This window comes from Nyctereutes procyonoides, unplaced genomic scaffold (assembly GCF_905146905.1).
Source record: "Nyctereutes procyonoides isolate TBG_1078 unplaced genomic scaffold, NYPRO_anot_genome, whole genome shotgun sequence".
NCBI classification, from domain to species: domain Eukaryota; kingdom Metazoa; phylum Chordata; class Mammalia; order Carnivora; family Canidae; genus Nyctereutes; species Nyctereutes procyonoides.
Window position 1 is genome coordinate 16,065,292 of NW_026575131.1, and position 16,616 is coordinate 16,081,907.

The following is a 16,616-nucleotide window of genomic DNA, read 5'->3' on the forward strand; positions in this document are numbered from 1 at the left end:
TTTCACACTTGCGCTAAAATCCTGTTTGTGAATGTGTTCACACCACTGGAAGTGACTGGAAGATAAGTTGCTTTTAAACTATTTCCAAAGTTATGCTTTAGATGTTGCTTATTTTCCCCCATGAGATTTCTTTTCCTAAAGACAAATTACTAAAAGAAGGAAAACATGTCTTAACATCAACCACACCCTCACTTTATGGATAAGGAAGTTGATGCCAGGAGAGAGAAATGATTATTCCAAGGTCACAGGTAAATATCATTGTTGTGACCAGAAATGGTAACTCTTCATTCTAACCAAGGGCTCTTTCATATGACTTCACAGTGCATTCAAATAATGTCAGAATGTCTGTCATAAAGATTTTCCCTCTACTACTACACACACACATAATCTAAAGTCATGAATGAGTCTTTTTAATAAAATTTAAGTTAGAAAGGGTCATATTAAACTAAAATTTCACATTTTGTTGCTGATGTGCATTATCTGAAATATCTCTGCCCTTTGCTTTATTATCATGGAAATTGGGTCTGAGTCTGACATTTAAGCATTAAAAACAGTTCTTTTTTTTTTTTTCACCCTCTTTCCGAAGCCTCTTGCCTATGAGTATTTTATGTTATAATATTAGAGATGAGCTAAACCAGGTTAAGGGGATTGAAAATAAGAAGCTAAATTACCTGTCTTTAGCCTACTAATGTACAAGTCTCTTAGAAACAGAAAACTTTAACAATAGTGAAATTTGTAGTCTCTTCATTCAGAATATGTCTTCATAAGTAAAAACTAATGAGCAAATTTGTCATAAGAACCATTATTTTATATCTTTCTGCCTGTTACAAGCCAACAGATACTTTTATATAACTATATGACTGATGGACTGATGATTTGTTTTATCTATACTTAGCAAATATTTCTTATTTTATAGGAATTCATAGATATTTTTTCCTCTTTTCTGATAAACCCTACCAATGGTGATGACCAATCAAATTAGCTCTTGAAAATAAGATTTCCACTTTAAGTATCACATAATTGTGAAAAATGTATTAATCAGATTTTTACATATTTAACCATAGGTTAAATTTTATAAGACCAACTATTGTTTAAGGAAAACAAATAAACAAACTCTGAATTGAGAGAACCAATTTATAAAGTATATGATATTTACCTAACAGATGGGTTATATTGATTTGGGCATGTTAAAGATAGGGAACCTTTAGTAAGTAATGAGAAGATATAGCTTTTAGTTCGTTATAAAACATGCTGACTTAATCTCAACAAAATATAAGGTGAGAGTTGTCTTAAATTTGTGCATTTATTAAAATAATCTAGACAATTTTAAGATCAAAGTAATTATACATATAAATGATTTTTCGAATGCACCATAAAAAAGTAGGCAAAACCAGTTTTTTTCCAAAATGAACTGAAATTGTTATTTCCCACATGTGCTGATTCAATTTCACTGCTAAAACTTACAACTTAAAAAAAAAAAGCTTTTAAAACACAAAGCTAAAGGAGTCATTTTAATATTTGTTATCCTTTCTTATATTCACATTGCATATGTAGTTCTTATGAAAAAATATCCTTATTTATAGAATCATTGTATATACTTGTATATATTTTTAAATTTGTGAATCCCACTCACAATGTGGATCAAATTCTGCCTCTTTTTTTAAGAGAGAGTACATGTGAACATGTGGGTGAATGCTCTGGGGTGGGGGAGGGGGAGAGAAGGAGGGAGAGAGAATTAAGCAGACCCAGACTTAGTGGGGAGGCTCATGCAGGGCTCCATCTCATGACCCTGAGATCACGACCTGAGCAAATCAAGAGTCTAACACTTAACCAACTAAGCCACACAAGCCCCCCTCTACCTTTATTGTAACCTCGTTAGAACAAACCATTACTGACTCTTCTTTCTTATTAATCTACAGGTAATATGTGAGAAACAAATACACATTTTTTTTCCTATTTGCCCAGAATAAAAAAAATTATTTTTCTGCGTTAGAGGGTACACAGCTGTCTTCAACATGTATTTCTAAAATCAGTGCTTTTTGGGTGATAGGATATGCCAGTGAAGTCACAGAAATTGATCTGATAAAATTAAAGTCTGCATCTTGTTTAAAATTGTTTAAGGGAACATTTCCACAGTCATTGTATATGGGGCAACTGAGCCTGTAGCCCCAAATTGGAGAAAGGGGGTACAAGCAGCTTCTACTTCAGAGTTTTTCAAATTGAAGAAACAAGTCTTTTCCTTTTCTTGCTTTTCCTGTCCTTTCTTTCTCTTTCTTTCTTGCTTTCTTCCTATCTTCCTATGCCTCTTTCTGCCTTTCTATTTTTTTCCTTCCCTCTCACCTTCCATCTTTCCTTTCCTTTTCTTTTCTCCTTTTTCCTTTCCTTTCATTTATTGTATGTATGTTCTACATCCAAGAGAAAGAAAGAAAGAAAGAAAAAAAAAAAAACAATGTGGTGCCCAGAAGTAGGACTTTACCTATAATGGGGTGAAGGGTAACCAGTGGCAGCACAATTCAGTATGATTTCAGATTTTGGTAAGTCCAAAGGAAAAATAACATCTTGTGGTTCCTCAGTAAAAATAGGACGGCTTAAAAGACCAGCACCTGAAAACAGAAGAGAAACACCATGTGAAAACATTTGACCCTGGTTTGGATGCAATTCTGTATTAGATACCAAGTCAATATACGTTTTTAAACTTTTATCTTGAAATGATCTTAAATATATAGAAAGTCTTGCAAGAATGCTAAAAGAAGTATATTTTCTGAACCATTTAGAATGATTTTTCAAACCAATGCTACATCATCCCAAAACCTTTTACATTTTCTAAAAGGGAGATTTTTGTACATAAGCACAATAAAGCCATCAAGATAAAACAAACAAACAAAAAACCTCAAAACATTGACCAAGTACTAGTACCCAGTCCTCAGGCCCCCTTTCAATGTTTTCCTAATAAAATCTTTTATAGCAAAAGCTTACAGTTGAGAGTCACAGACTTCATTTAATTATATCTTTTTAGTCTCCTTCAGCGTGGAACAGTTCCCTACTCTTTCCTTGATTTTTCTTTGACACCACTGAAGGCTATAATTTGGTAAAGTTGCACTCAATTTGGGCTTCTCTGAGCAGTCAGCTCCCAAGGACAGGGTAGTAGCCCTGGCAGGAGCTGTATGTTGAGATAATAAAAGGGTCTCTAAGGACTTTAAAAAGACAATTATAAAACCAGTGAAAATTGGCTCTTATTTTTTAAAAATTATCACCTTGAAGAAGACTCCTTTTCCACCAGCCAGAGTATACTGATCACATTGTCTTACCTTCTGTCCCTTCATTCCCCAACCTAGCTGCGTGTACCTGAGTGTCTGTTATTTCAGTATGATTAGATTTAGGAATTCTTGTGTGCTTTAAACTGTCCTATCACGTGGTACAGGATGTCTATTTGCCCCAAAACTGCTAAAGTTAACTTTGGTCACTGATTAAGGTGCTGCCTGCCAGGTTTCTCCACTACAAAGTTACTTTTTTCCTTTTTTTTTTTTTTTTAGGATTTTATCCCAAGATCCCGAGATCATGACCTAAAATTAAGGCAAATGCTTAACAGACTGAGCTACCCAGGTACCCACTTTTTTTCCTCTTTGTAATTAGTAAGTATTTTAGGTTTAGGGATTTTGAGACAATGCAAATATACTGTTCTTCATTGAACATTTAAGTATTTTATTAGCATATTATATCAGAATGGCCTATTGTATCAGTGTGAATCCATGATTTCTTATTTTATTAAACAAGTTATGATCCGTTAATATTATTTGGATGACCAAAATGTCAATTATTTGGCCAGCAGGAGCCCTTTTAATGTCGTTTGTCTTTTCAACATGTGCCTATTATTCTTTGAACTCTTCTTTACTTTCTGGTATGATAAAGTGTTCCAGAATTATCTTGTGTTTCTTCTACTCTGGCCATGGAAGTAGTCTTCCCCACTGCCATGCCCCGATAAACACTTGGATCCTTTTATTAGAGAATGGTATTTAGAAACCATGATCTGGATGCTAAGTATATTCAATATTACTAAGGTGTTCTTGTTCTGAGGTCTTCTCATTCACCGTGTGTATATGTATAGACATATTTATGCTTTTGTTGTGTTCCTCTGTATATAATTTCTAATTACTGCCACTACCTTCTCTTTATAAAGGTTCTCTTCACACAGGTTCTGACATGTGCTCCCAAGTTTACTCCCACACCTGCCTTGAAGCCAGTTAATTGGACTATCCCTTTCCTTCTCATTCAGGTTCTAACCTTGTGCAGCACTCCCTCCTTTGTGGATTCCTTCATTTCACATCCTTCAGATATAACACCTCACAATGGAACACATCTTTCCTATGGAAATTGTCCTCATTCCGCTTGGTTCCAACACCAAAATCCAGGTTTCCACTTTTATCGCCTTTCCCTGACAATGGAACCTTCCTGGGTCTTCTCAGACTCTGATATCCTGGGCCAGACTACTGCACTCTAAGCGTCCTTACCACCTTTCTAGAGCTCTGCCCCTTCACCACTAAGCCACCATTGCCCTATCCTTTGCCCTGCATGGATACCTCTCTCATCCCTCTCAGGCTCTACTACCTCATGTGTGGCTGCTGTAACTCTCATCTTCCACATTCATGTTGATATATATCTTACTTAGCTCTCTTCATGGCATTTGGACTGAATTATTAAGAAAAAAGGGAAAGGAAAGAGGAGGATGAAGAGTTCAAATCTTATATTTAAGGTGAAATACTGTTTTGTTGTTTTTTAAATTGAAATGAACAATATAAAGCATAAAGATCATCATTAAGACTTAATTTAAGGACACCCAGTCCAGAATTCTAATAGTTATACCTGAGAGACATGTAAGAGCATGGTCATCTCCATCTACCATAGTTAGACACATCAGAGTTGGTAGGTGTTTGGTAGACTATGCCAGACTTTTGGTATGGAAAGACAATAGAGCTAGTAGTTAAGAGTATGTGTCCCTATAGGGTGCCTCGGTGGTTCAATTGGTTAACTGACTCTTAATTTCAGCTCAGGTCATGATGTCAGGGTTCTGGGATTGAGCCCTGCAACAAGCTCCACACTCAGCAGGGAATCTACTTGAGGATTCTTTCTCTCTCCCTCTCCCTTTGTCCTTTCCTCTTCTCTCTTTCTCTCTCTCAAATAAGTAAATAAATCTTAAAAAAAAAAAAAGAAAAGAAAAGAAAAGAGTATGTGCTGCTGAATCAAATTGACCTCAGTGGGTTTGAACAATTCTCAGTATCTTTATTGGTAAAACAGACATATGTATATCAAATGGTTGTTTTTTTATTTAATGATATATAATGCTGCTACACACCACTTAAAAATAAACAAAAATAATTTTTTAAAAAACCTTAAAATAGAGAGAAGTACTCAAATATTCTAATAAAGACTGAACTTCCCTCTATCCCATCATTCCCTCAAGTTCCAAAATGTGGGTACTTGTGATGTATGCAGCTTCCAAACTGGAGCTAAGAGGGAGGGGAAAAAAGGTTCTTGCTATGATAAGACAAAAGTTAAGAAATATACCTCTCTATAAAGGAATATATAAATTGTCTGTACATATTTCCTCAAGTATAAGCAAATGAAAAGAAATGGAAGAGTAACTATGCAAATATATTGCAACAATAAAATTGAAAAACATAGCATGCCAAAGATAGACAGAATATCAATCTAGGAAATTTCTCAAAATCATTTCATGCTGCATAGTAAGAACATAAATTCAGAAAAAGCTAACATAACTCAATGGCAGTGAAAAAACAAATAAACAATAGAATCAGTTAAATCCAGGGGCTGCAAATTTAAGGATACATGTTGCAAACCAAACAGCATCAGTAAAGAACTGATAAATCAATTAGAATAGGTGAGAAACAAAACAGATATCTCCTGAAGTCAGATTACTGACATACAGGGACATTTTGAAGTAATTTAAATTGAAGTTGAAAAAACACAGATAAAAAGCAACTGAAAAATAGGCAATGAACAGGAAAAATAAAGACGAACAAACAAAATCTTTGATGTCACTGAGATAGACTCATCTATCTCAGTGACATCAAGTTTACTCATTTGATAAAAGAAACATATCAGCAGCAGATATCATGAAGAAAATTTCCCATATTTTAAAGAGTACACCATCTCCGAAGGACATTTAAGAGAAAGTACTTAATAGCAAGGCATGTGTTAGTTAAGTGATCTTCAAAGTTAAAGAAAAGCTTAACAAGGCCAGGCTGAAACAGAATATCATCTAAAAGAGTGAAAGAAAATGTTAACTTAATCTCAGATTTTAAAATGATAGTCGTCTATAGCAGAAGACAGTGGGAAAGGAAGTCTACAATATTCTGAATAAAAGGATACACGTCTATTATCACCCACCAAGTTATCTTCCAAGTATAATTGTATTCAACATTCTTTAACAATAAAAAAAAAACACCTTAAGGGGAATATAACATAAATGACCTTTCTTAAAGAAATAACAATGAAATCCATCCAATTAAAAATGAGCCAATATATATAAATCTCAAGAAAGAAGGAGGAATAGAAGGCATGTTGAAAATATATAAATATAAAACTAATACTTAATATCCATGTTATTTTTGGTTATAGAGCAGAATATGAAAGCCATAAACTTGGATAATGTAAAAATAACAATATAAATTGAAAAATGAAGGGTCATAAGGAAATATAGATAGAAATGTGTAAGTGCTGGGGTACCTGGGTGACTCAGTTCATTAAGCATCTGACTCTTGATTTCAGCTCAGGTCATGATCTCAGGGGTTGAGCCCTAAGTTAGGTTCCTTGCTCAGCAGGGAGTCTGCTTGAGATCCTCTGCTCCTTCTGCTCCCTTCCTTACACACTTTCTCTCTTTCTAAAATAAACAACAGGCTCCTCACCCCACAGGGAGTCTGCTTGAGATTCTTTCTCTTCCTCTGACCTCCCCTTTGGCCCCTCTCTTTCTTTCTAAAATAATAAAAAAAAAATCCTTAAAAAAAACAAACACATGCGAGTGCTAATACCATCTTTTATGGAAAAAAGTCAATTGATAAAAATACATATAATATATGTATATACAATTTTTAAAAGCATAAGCACTCTAACCTTTTATTATTATTTAGTGCATCTTAGAGAAATCTTTCAGAAAAATAAATACAAATATATATATCTCTGTTGACTCAATTTATTAGAGGTTCAAAATTCTCTTCATTTTTATTCGGCCTTATTTTTACTTTTGTTAAACCAAACTAAAATTTAATCCTCATGTTAAAAGTAGTACTTATGATATGATCCCGTTTTTATAAAAGTATTTTTCTATGCATTTATTAATCTACATTCTCTTCATTTATATGCATAGAAAGATAGCTAACCAAATTTTAATAATTTTTATTTTGGGGGAGAGTTTTATTTGGGATAAAGTTTATCATTTTAATTGCATAATTTTTCACAGTTTGAATATTTAAATTAAACATAGAATATACTAAAGAAAATACAGTTGACTTTAACAACATCGTTTTGAATTGCACAGTCCACCTATATGTGGATTATTTATAGTACAGTATTGTAAATGTATTTTTTACTTATGATTTTTCTTAATAACATTTTATTTTCCCTAGCTCAGTTTATTGTAAGAATACAGTATATAACACATATAACATACAAAATATGTGTTATTTAGCTATTTATGTTATCAGTAAGTCTTCTGGGCAACAGTAGACTATTCCTAGTTAAGTTTGGGGGAGTCAAAGTTATACATGAATTTTCAAGTGCATAAGAGGTTGGCAACCCTAACACCCATATCATTCAAAGATGAACAGTAACAGATTTTTTTAAAGGATTTTATTTATTTATTCATGAGAGACGCATAGAGTCAAAGACATAGGCAGAGGGAGAAGACGGCTCCCAGTAGGGAGCTTGATGCAGGACTTGAGGGATCATGACTTAAGCCAAAGGCAGATATTCAATCACTGAGCCACCAGGTGCCCCCAGATTTTCTTTTTAAGTGAAGGAAAGAAACTGAAAACAAATAAGTTGAGGTGGTAATCTAATTTTTGATGGTAGAATATGAATGATTTTCTGTTCTTTTTGTAGAAATTTCCAACCACTCTTCCTGTTCCCCAAAAAAGAAACCTGTCTGAAATATTGCATATTAACCACCCAGCATAGTGTCATACACAAAAGAGGCAAACAAAAAAATGTTAGTTTATCTACCTTCCTTCACCTTCACTCAGACAAAAGAGCTCTTCAAATTTCATATAATCCAAATTTGGAATATAACTTGACTTAATAATACCTTATATTTGGGAGAATGATTTGTGGTTTTCAAAGGACCTTTATACACACCAATTAAATTAAATCCCTGTGGCATCTTTTTTGAGACATACTTTCATTCCCATTTGGTAGTCTAAGAATTTATAACTAATAGAACAAGACATTTTCTAACAAATTGTGGTTTATTTTGGAAGACATAAAAACTTGTCTTAGTGAATTATAGTCAGTTAGTATCTTATTTATTCATTTTTATTTGTTATTATCAATATTTGAAGAGCTTGAGTTCATACCAGTGAAAAGTCTAGCTTGTCAACTAATTGGTCTCTTTCAGTAAATTTTGAGGGTTTTTTAAGGCTATACTGGAATGATTACATAATAGCACACTTTTGTTGCTTTCTTTATACTGTCAGAAAGCAAAGAGAGCATCAGTTTTTTGTATAAGAACAGCTAAAACTGTGACAACCTATATCAAAACCAAGAAATCAAAATGTTTTTTCAAGTACTTTAAGAAGATACTGGAGGTTAGGAAGAGTGCTGACAACAAGAAATTAAATAATTGTATTGATAATATCTACTATTATAAAATCACCTATGATCGTAAAGCTACTCTATAAAACTGTTTTACTTGACAGTAAAGCAAGTACTCTGTAATAAAGGTACACTGAAAAATAAATGCTTTTAAATGGAATTTAAAAGAAAACCATACAGTTATTGAAAATTAATGTGGAATTCTATCCCATTTTTCTTCCTCTTCATTTTACATGGAATTAAAAATATATAATATTTATAATATTTATATATAAAAAACATATATCTTATTATCTGACTAATACTGGATTAAGCCTACCATTGTCATCTCCCTGAATATTGAGAATATTTGTATCTCAGGCAGTCACATTTTAGCATTTGTGAACAGTTCCACAAAACTCTTCATGGAATATAAGCTCTTTTTTATATTTATTTATTTATGTATATATGTATGTATGTATGTATGTATGTATTTATTTATTTATTTATGAAAGACACAGAGAGAGAGGCAGAGACACAGGCAGAGGGAAAAGCAGGCTCCATGCAGGGAGCCTGATGTGGGACTCAATCCCAGGACTCCAGGATCACACCCTGAGGCAAAGGGGGATGCTCACCACTGAGCCACCCAGGCATCCTGGAAAATCAGCTCTAAACCCATGTTAAGAGTCATGTGATTTTCCTTTACAGAATAAAGTAAAAAAAAAAAAAAAAAAAATATATATATATATATATATATATGTATATATATATATATATATCAAAAAGTCTTATTTGGTTTACTTTACTTTTCTGGCGATGGTTGACTAGACCTAAGGTGAGTATGACCTTCTGGGCTGCTATTCCTTCTCTGGGACCAGGCAAATAATATTAAGATATGGTTGTCACTGATTTTTAGTTGAATAGAGATGAGGAAATCAGGAGTATTAGAGCAATCCATTTTCCATAAAACTCATAAAAAATTAGAGAATGCTAGTCTATATAAAGACTGAGGCAGACATGAAGACAAGCAGTAGAATGATGGAGAGAAAGAATAACTGAATAAAGAATGGCTTTATTCTCTGAGCTTGTTGATCTTTGGTCCTAATTTTCAGTGAGATCTGCTCTGGGTTCTGTGAGCCATCAACTCTACTATTTCTGTTTCTTGCAAAGAGACTTTAGAAAGACAAAATCAAAACAATAAACAACAGAGTGAAGCCAGTGTTATGCTAGTTATGTTCTTTTTCTAGAACTATGAAAGCACAGACAACCTAGGCAGTCAACCATTTGTTTTCAGGAGAAGTTATTAGGGGCAAATTCAAGCACATGAAAAGGTTCATATCTAAAAGAACACGGAGCTAAAAAATGTTTAACCATGGTTTTACCTAAATCTCATTGTTTGGGCTTGGGCAAATTTCACGTTTCACAGAAGGGTAAGACTAGTTATCTCCAAGGTCACATCCAGATAGAAAGTTCCTGGGATCTTTGTGTCATAGCTCTTTCCTTTCCATAGTAGTTCCCTACTTAAGCTCCTGGCACTCTTTTTTACTGCAGAAATTCAAGTTCTAAAATGATTTTTGGGGTACCTGAGTGGCTCATCAATTAAGAGCCTGACTGAATTTTGGCTCAGGTCATGATCTCAAGGTTGCAAGTTTGAGCTGCTCAATGGGACTGCATGAGATTCCCTCACTCTCCCTTTGTTCCTCTCTCCTGCTTGTACACGGGTGGCCCCCCCTGCTCCCTCTCTCTCGCAAATAAATAAAATCTTTTAAAAAATTGTTTTTCAATTCACTAAAATCAGATCAACATAAGAAATAAATAAAATTTGATGACTTTACTTGGTTTTACCAAAGAAGAAACTAAAACCAGGGCTTGTAACCAATGTGATTACACAGGGCTCATTTCTTAAGAGGGCCCTGCATTTCTGGCTTAATGTTCGGAAGCACTGCCTTAACACTCTTAATACCATTAGGTAGAAATTTGAGTTTTGTAAGTGAAGTCTGATGAATCTGGTGAGCACTGAGGGTCTGACACCTTGTCTAACACTTGGTGCCTCCTCCTGCCACCACCAGGACTGTCTCCCCAGGACCCTGCATTTTCATATTGTATTGTGCCCTACAAATTTTGCAGCTGGTCCTGACTAAAGCTTACAGAAATTAAATGATTTGCTCAAGGTCACACTGCTAGTGAAATTCCAGAGCTAGTATTCAAATCCAGGTTTGATTCAAAGTCCAGGGTTGCACATACTACAGTGTAACCACTGGAGTTCTGCATACTCTCAGGACTAAAAGAGGCTCTATTCTCGTGGCTTTGTTTTCTTTCTATTACTAAGCCTCTTTATTTTTTTCCAAACCAAGCTCTTAGGCCTGTTTAACCTAACTTAGACTATGGTCAATTATGTCTTCTTAGGAATTCAGGTTCAGAGGGGGAAGAGCATTAAGGATTGCTCAGAAATTTGTTATTCTTTAAAATAAAGGAAAAAAAGAAAGGTGGTTTTATAGCAAAAAATATGTATTATTCATTCTTGCAGATGTTCATTTTCATGAGTCTGGGGCTCATAGTTTTTGGCTGTCCAGTAAATAGTTAGATAGATATACTGTTGTGGCTATATAGTGAGGGCTGAGTTGGAGAAACTGGTTTTTGGAAACACTATCCTTTAAATTCTAAAGGAAAGAGAATTTTGTTCTAGGAGTTTTATTTTAAAGATTTTATTTATTTATTTGAGAGAGATGAAGCATGAGCAGGGAAAGGACAGAGGGAGAAGCCAACTTCACCCTGAGGAAGGAGCCCAATGTAGGGCCTGATTTAGGACCCTAGAATAATGACCTGAGTCAAAGGCAGACCCTAAACAGACTGGGCCACCCAGGTGCCCTGTTCTAGCAACAGTAATAAATGATAGTAAACATTTTACAAATATATTTTAAATTATTTCAAGAATTTATCTTCCCATGTTCAGTGCAGCATTATTTTCAATAGCCGAGACAGAAACAACCTAAGTGTCCAACAATGAATGAATGGATAAAAAAATGGTATGTACAGGGCAGCCTGGGTGGCTCAGGGGTTTAGTGCTGCCTTCAGCCCAGGGCCTGAACCTGGAGACCTGGGACAGAGTTCCATGTTGGGCTCTCTGCATGGAACCTGCTTCTCCCTCTGCCTGTGTCTCTGTCGCTCTCTCTCTCTCTCTCTCTCTCTGTCTCTCATTAATAAATAAATAAAATCTTAAAAAAGTCGTATATACATAGATGGAATATTATTAATCCATAAAGAAGAAGGAACTACTATTGTCTGTGACAAGACAAATGAACTTTAAGATTATGCTAAGTGAAATAAGCCAGACAGAGAAAGACAAACACTTATAATGTCACTTATATGTGGACTCTTAAAAGAATGAACTCATAGAAACAGAAAAGGTGGATGTAGGGAGGAATGGGGAAAGGGCAGGGAAATATGTGAAGGTTGTCAAAGGGAACAAACTTCCTGTTTTAAGATAATAAGTTTTAGTTAGGACTATAATATACAGCATGGTGGCTATAGTTAACAAAAGTATATTGTGTATTTGAAAGTTGCTAAGAGAATAGACCTTAAAGATTCACAACATATAAAGAAAACAATGGTTACCATGTGAGCTAATAGATGTACTTACTTTATGTGGTAATATATAATATTTTCATATATCAAATCATTACATCATAAACCTTAAATTTGTACAATATTATATATCAATTATATCTCAGTAAGTTGAAAAAAAAGATAATAGTTTCAAAATAGCCTTAAATTCAAACCTTAATTAGAATCAAGCCATACTTTGAAATTGGCATTCATTTTACAGCCTTGGTAATCAGTGAGATATTCAAGCAAACATCAAAAATGAGGAGGAGAGGCTTAACATCTACCTAACAGTGGCCATACTTGGTATTCTTTCATACAATAGACATTTGAGAAGACAATTCTTAATTGAGAAGCTACTTTGAACATGATAGAATCATTCCAGTTATTTTTATATCAGACACCCTAACAGCATAAATTTATGGTATATATTTGGTAGAAGATGTGTACATAGAGACCTATGGTATTTTGGTCTGGTCAGACATCTATAGTGACCTAGGTTTATTTGGGCCTGAGCATTAATTAAACCTGCCTGGAAAGTATAGGACACCTTGGAAGTGGCACACAGATCACCAAGTAAATCATTGTAAGAAATATGCATTTCCATAGATTTTATATTCTGTTGATCTCTGCAGTTTCAAGACAAACCAAAATATAATTCTACATTATTGCTTATTTAGATATTGCTGGTACACAGTAATAAAGTCTAACATAAGTAAATTCAACCAAATCTTATTAGCTCTAATTATATGCTGAACCTTCTTCAGGCACTGATCATATAAAAATAAATAAATAAATTGCACTCAAGGAGCTTATTATCAGATAAAGGCAAACGGGGCATGTAGTAAGTGCCAAGGATAAAGCTGAACTTCTACATGAATTATCTTACATTATCCTTACAAGAACTCTGACAGGCAGATTCTAATATTGCCAATTTAAGTGTAAAGAAATTGAGGTTTAGAGAACTTAGGTAGCCTGTTCAGTATTGAACAGCTAGAGAGTGCTAGAATCCAATTTTGAACCTAGGCAATCTGACTCCAGAACAGACACTCAGTCACTGGGATATATACCCCAGAAAGGGAGGCAGACATGAAAACAAGTAACTAACTGCAAACATTATAGGACAAGTGTCACACTGAAAGTTTAATTATACTTTTAAGGGAGTTCAAAGAGGAAGTGATTAATTCTGCCTAGAGGTTATGGAAGACTGATAAAAAGGGCATTATTTGAGCTATGTGTAAAACAATGAGAGTGAGAATAACTTTGAAAGGGAAGGGGGTAGTAACACAATTCTAATACTGGCTTGAATAAAGATATGAACATACCTGTCACTCAAAAAAATATAACTAGTCTGGAAGGTAGGAGAATAATGAAATATAGAAATGAAATGGCATATTTAAAATATTTTGAAGGCCCTTAAATGGCATTACAGAGGTTTGAACTTGATGTGTTAACAGTTAGAAAACATGGAAGTGTTTTCAATTTTAAGCAGGTATATGACATGCTTAGATCTATGATTAACTGGAGGAAGGATAGGGGAAGAAAACCACAAGTCAGGGAGATTATTTATCAAACGTTTGAAAACGCTGAGATAATTGGGGCATTGTCAGTAGGAATGAAGAGAATGAGAACAATGTGCAAGGTCTTTTGAAGTGTTTAGAGGCAATACCAACATAATGATATAACTGATTTAAAGTGAGAGATAGGGAAAGAGAGCATTAAGGATTCCTCTGAGCTAGCTATGAGAGATGAACTCAAGAATGTGTGTCTGTTGACTTCCTTAACTGTTAAAGGAAGAAGGAAAAAGATGAGGGCACCATGGATGAAAGGAGATGAGAAAGCAGCTACAAGTTTAATTCATATTTTACTTATTTACTGAACAAGCTTTGATTTGTGGGATTATCATTTGCAAAAACTATTTTTGGAAAATCCAGCAATGAAAAAAAAACCTGCTAAAAACTGCTGCTGTAATGGAGTTTGTCTTCTAAGTGGGGGCAGCACAAATTAAGTCAACAAATAAACACATGGTACATGAGATGGTATTAAGTGCAATGGAGAAAAATAAAGCTAGGCCAAGCTAGGAATTCTGGGTGAGGTGGGGTGTTATTTTATAAAATATTGCAAAGGAAGACATCACTTGTCTGGTAACGTCTGAACAGGGTGTGGTGAGCTTTGGCAAATAGGGATAGTAGGGCAAATAAGTCGAGAGGAAAATATATCATTAAATTTAGCAATGTAGAGATCACTGAGCACTCAGCAAAAGTTGAGTAGGATATGGATCCTGAATGGAGTGTGTTCAAGAAGCAATGTGAAGAGAGGAAACTGAGACAGTAAGTATGAAAGAAAAAAAAAAAAAGGAGTTTTTCCATGAAAGGGTCCAGAGAATTAAGATAGACAGATTCAGGGTCAAGGGCATATTTTATTGAGATGAGATATTATATCATATATTTGCATACTTCTGGACATGATGCAGTACAGTGTGAACAAGATGATGCACGATAGTGAGAAGACAATACCTGGAGAGATGCCCTTGAAGAAGTGCCAGAGGAGCAGTCCAGTTCACTTTATAGTGAGCGGATTTAGAAAAAAAAATTTTCTTCCACAGTAACAGGAGGGAAGACAGAGTATATGAAGACAGAAAATACACTGGTACATGTGAGGTTGAAAGCATGTTAAAATTATCTTCTGATATTTTCCTTACTTTCTTAGGAAGGAGGAAGAAATATTATCGGCTGAGACAGATGATGGGAGAGTAAGTGTGGGAAGTTTGAGAGGAGATGACAATGTATAAAATGATTATCAGGAGAAAGAAAAAGTGACAGAGCAGAGAAATGTGATCCGCCATTATCAGGAGAATTTGTGAAAGATTTCAAAACGGGGGCAGCCTCGGTGGCTAAGTGGTTTAGCGCTGCCTTGGGCCCAGGGCCTGATCCCGGAGTCCCAGGATCGAGTCCCACATCTGGCTCCCTGCATGGAGCCTGCTTCTCCCTCTGCCTGTGTCTCTGCCCCTCTCTCTCTCTCTCTCTCTCTCTCTCTGTGTGTCTATCATGAATAAATAAATAAATAAATCTTAAAAAAAGAAAAAAGAAAAAAAAAAAGATTTCAAAACGGACACAAGATGATTACTGGGTATCCTGTCCAGTGCCTTCTTGGTGTTAACACTGTCTTTCAATGTCTTTTATCAATTATATTACATAATAAAATAAATTATATTTTATCAATTATATTACAACAATATAAGGAAGAGAAAACTGTTAAGAATGCAAATGATTTCTAACCATTGAAATGTAAATGAATTGTGTCCAGTGCAATGGAATTGTTTTTTCCCTTTTTCCCTTGCAGATAAACTAGGTTTTTGTTTTGTTTTGTTTTTGTATTATTTTCCATGAGATATAATTGTCATACCATGAAGTTTAGCCTTGATAAACCCATTTTTGCATCCGTTTATAAATCCATTTTACCATTTCTTACTGCCCATGCACACATGGTTCTTTGAGTTCTACTTTGAACAAATTGCAACATTTGACTGATTCCCGTAATTAACATGGGTAACATCTTTCACATGGGTTCATTCATATTTGTTTGAGATTCATTATTTTGTTATTTTAAAATATCATTAAAACACATTAAATTTGAGTTGCCAGTGGGACTCATTGATGTAGAACCAGTAGCTAGCTATAAGTAGGAGTTGCCTGGGGGGTAAAGGAACAATTGAATGGCATTGCTCTGTAAAGACAGTACCAACATGGAATTGTGTAAAAGGAAAACTGATGATGGAAAACCAGAGATTATCAGCATCTTTAGAACTGACAAAAGAGAGAAAAGAGCCAAAAAATTCTAAGAAGGTCTATATGAGAAACTGAGATTATTTTACTTGAATCATTATGTTAGTTATCTATTGCTACCATAACAAATTATCTCAAACTTGGTAGCATAAAACTAAACAAATTTATTATCTTATAATTTTGTAGATCAGAATTCCAAAATGGGTCTCATTGAATTAAAATTAAAGTGTCGGTAGAGCTGCATCCCTTTCTTGAGAGGCTCCAGTGCAGAATGCTTTTGCTTACTTTTTCCAGCTTCTAGAGGCTACTTGCATTCCTTAGGTTGTAGACTCCTTCGTCTTCAAAGCCAATAATAGTACATTGAGTCCTTTTACATCAAATTACTCTGACCATTCCTCCTTACTCACATTTCCCTCTGATTCTCTT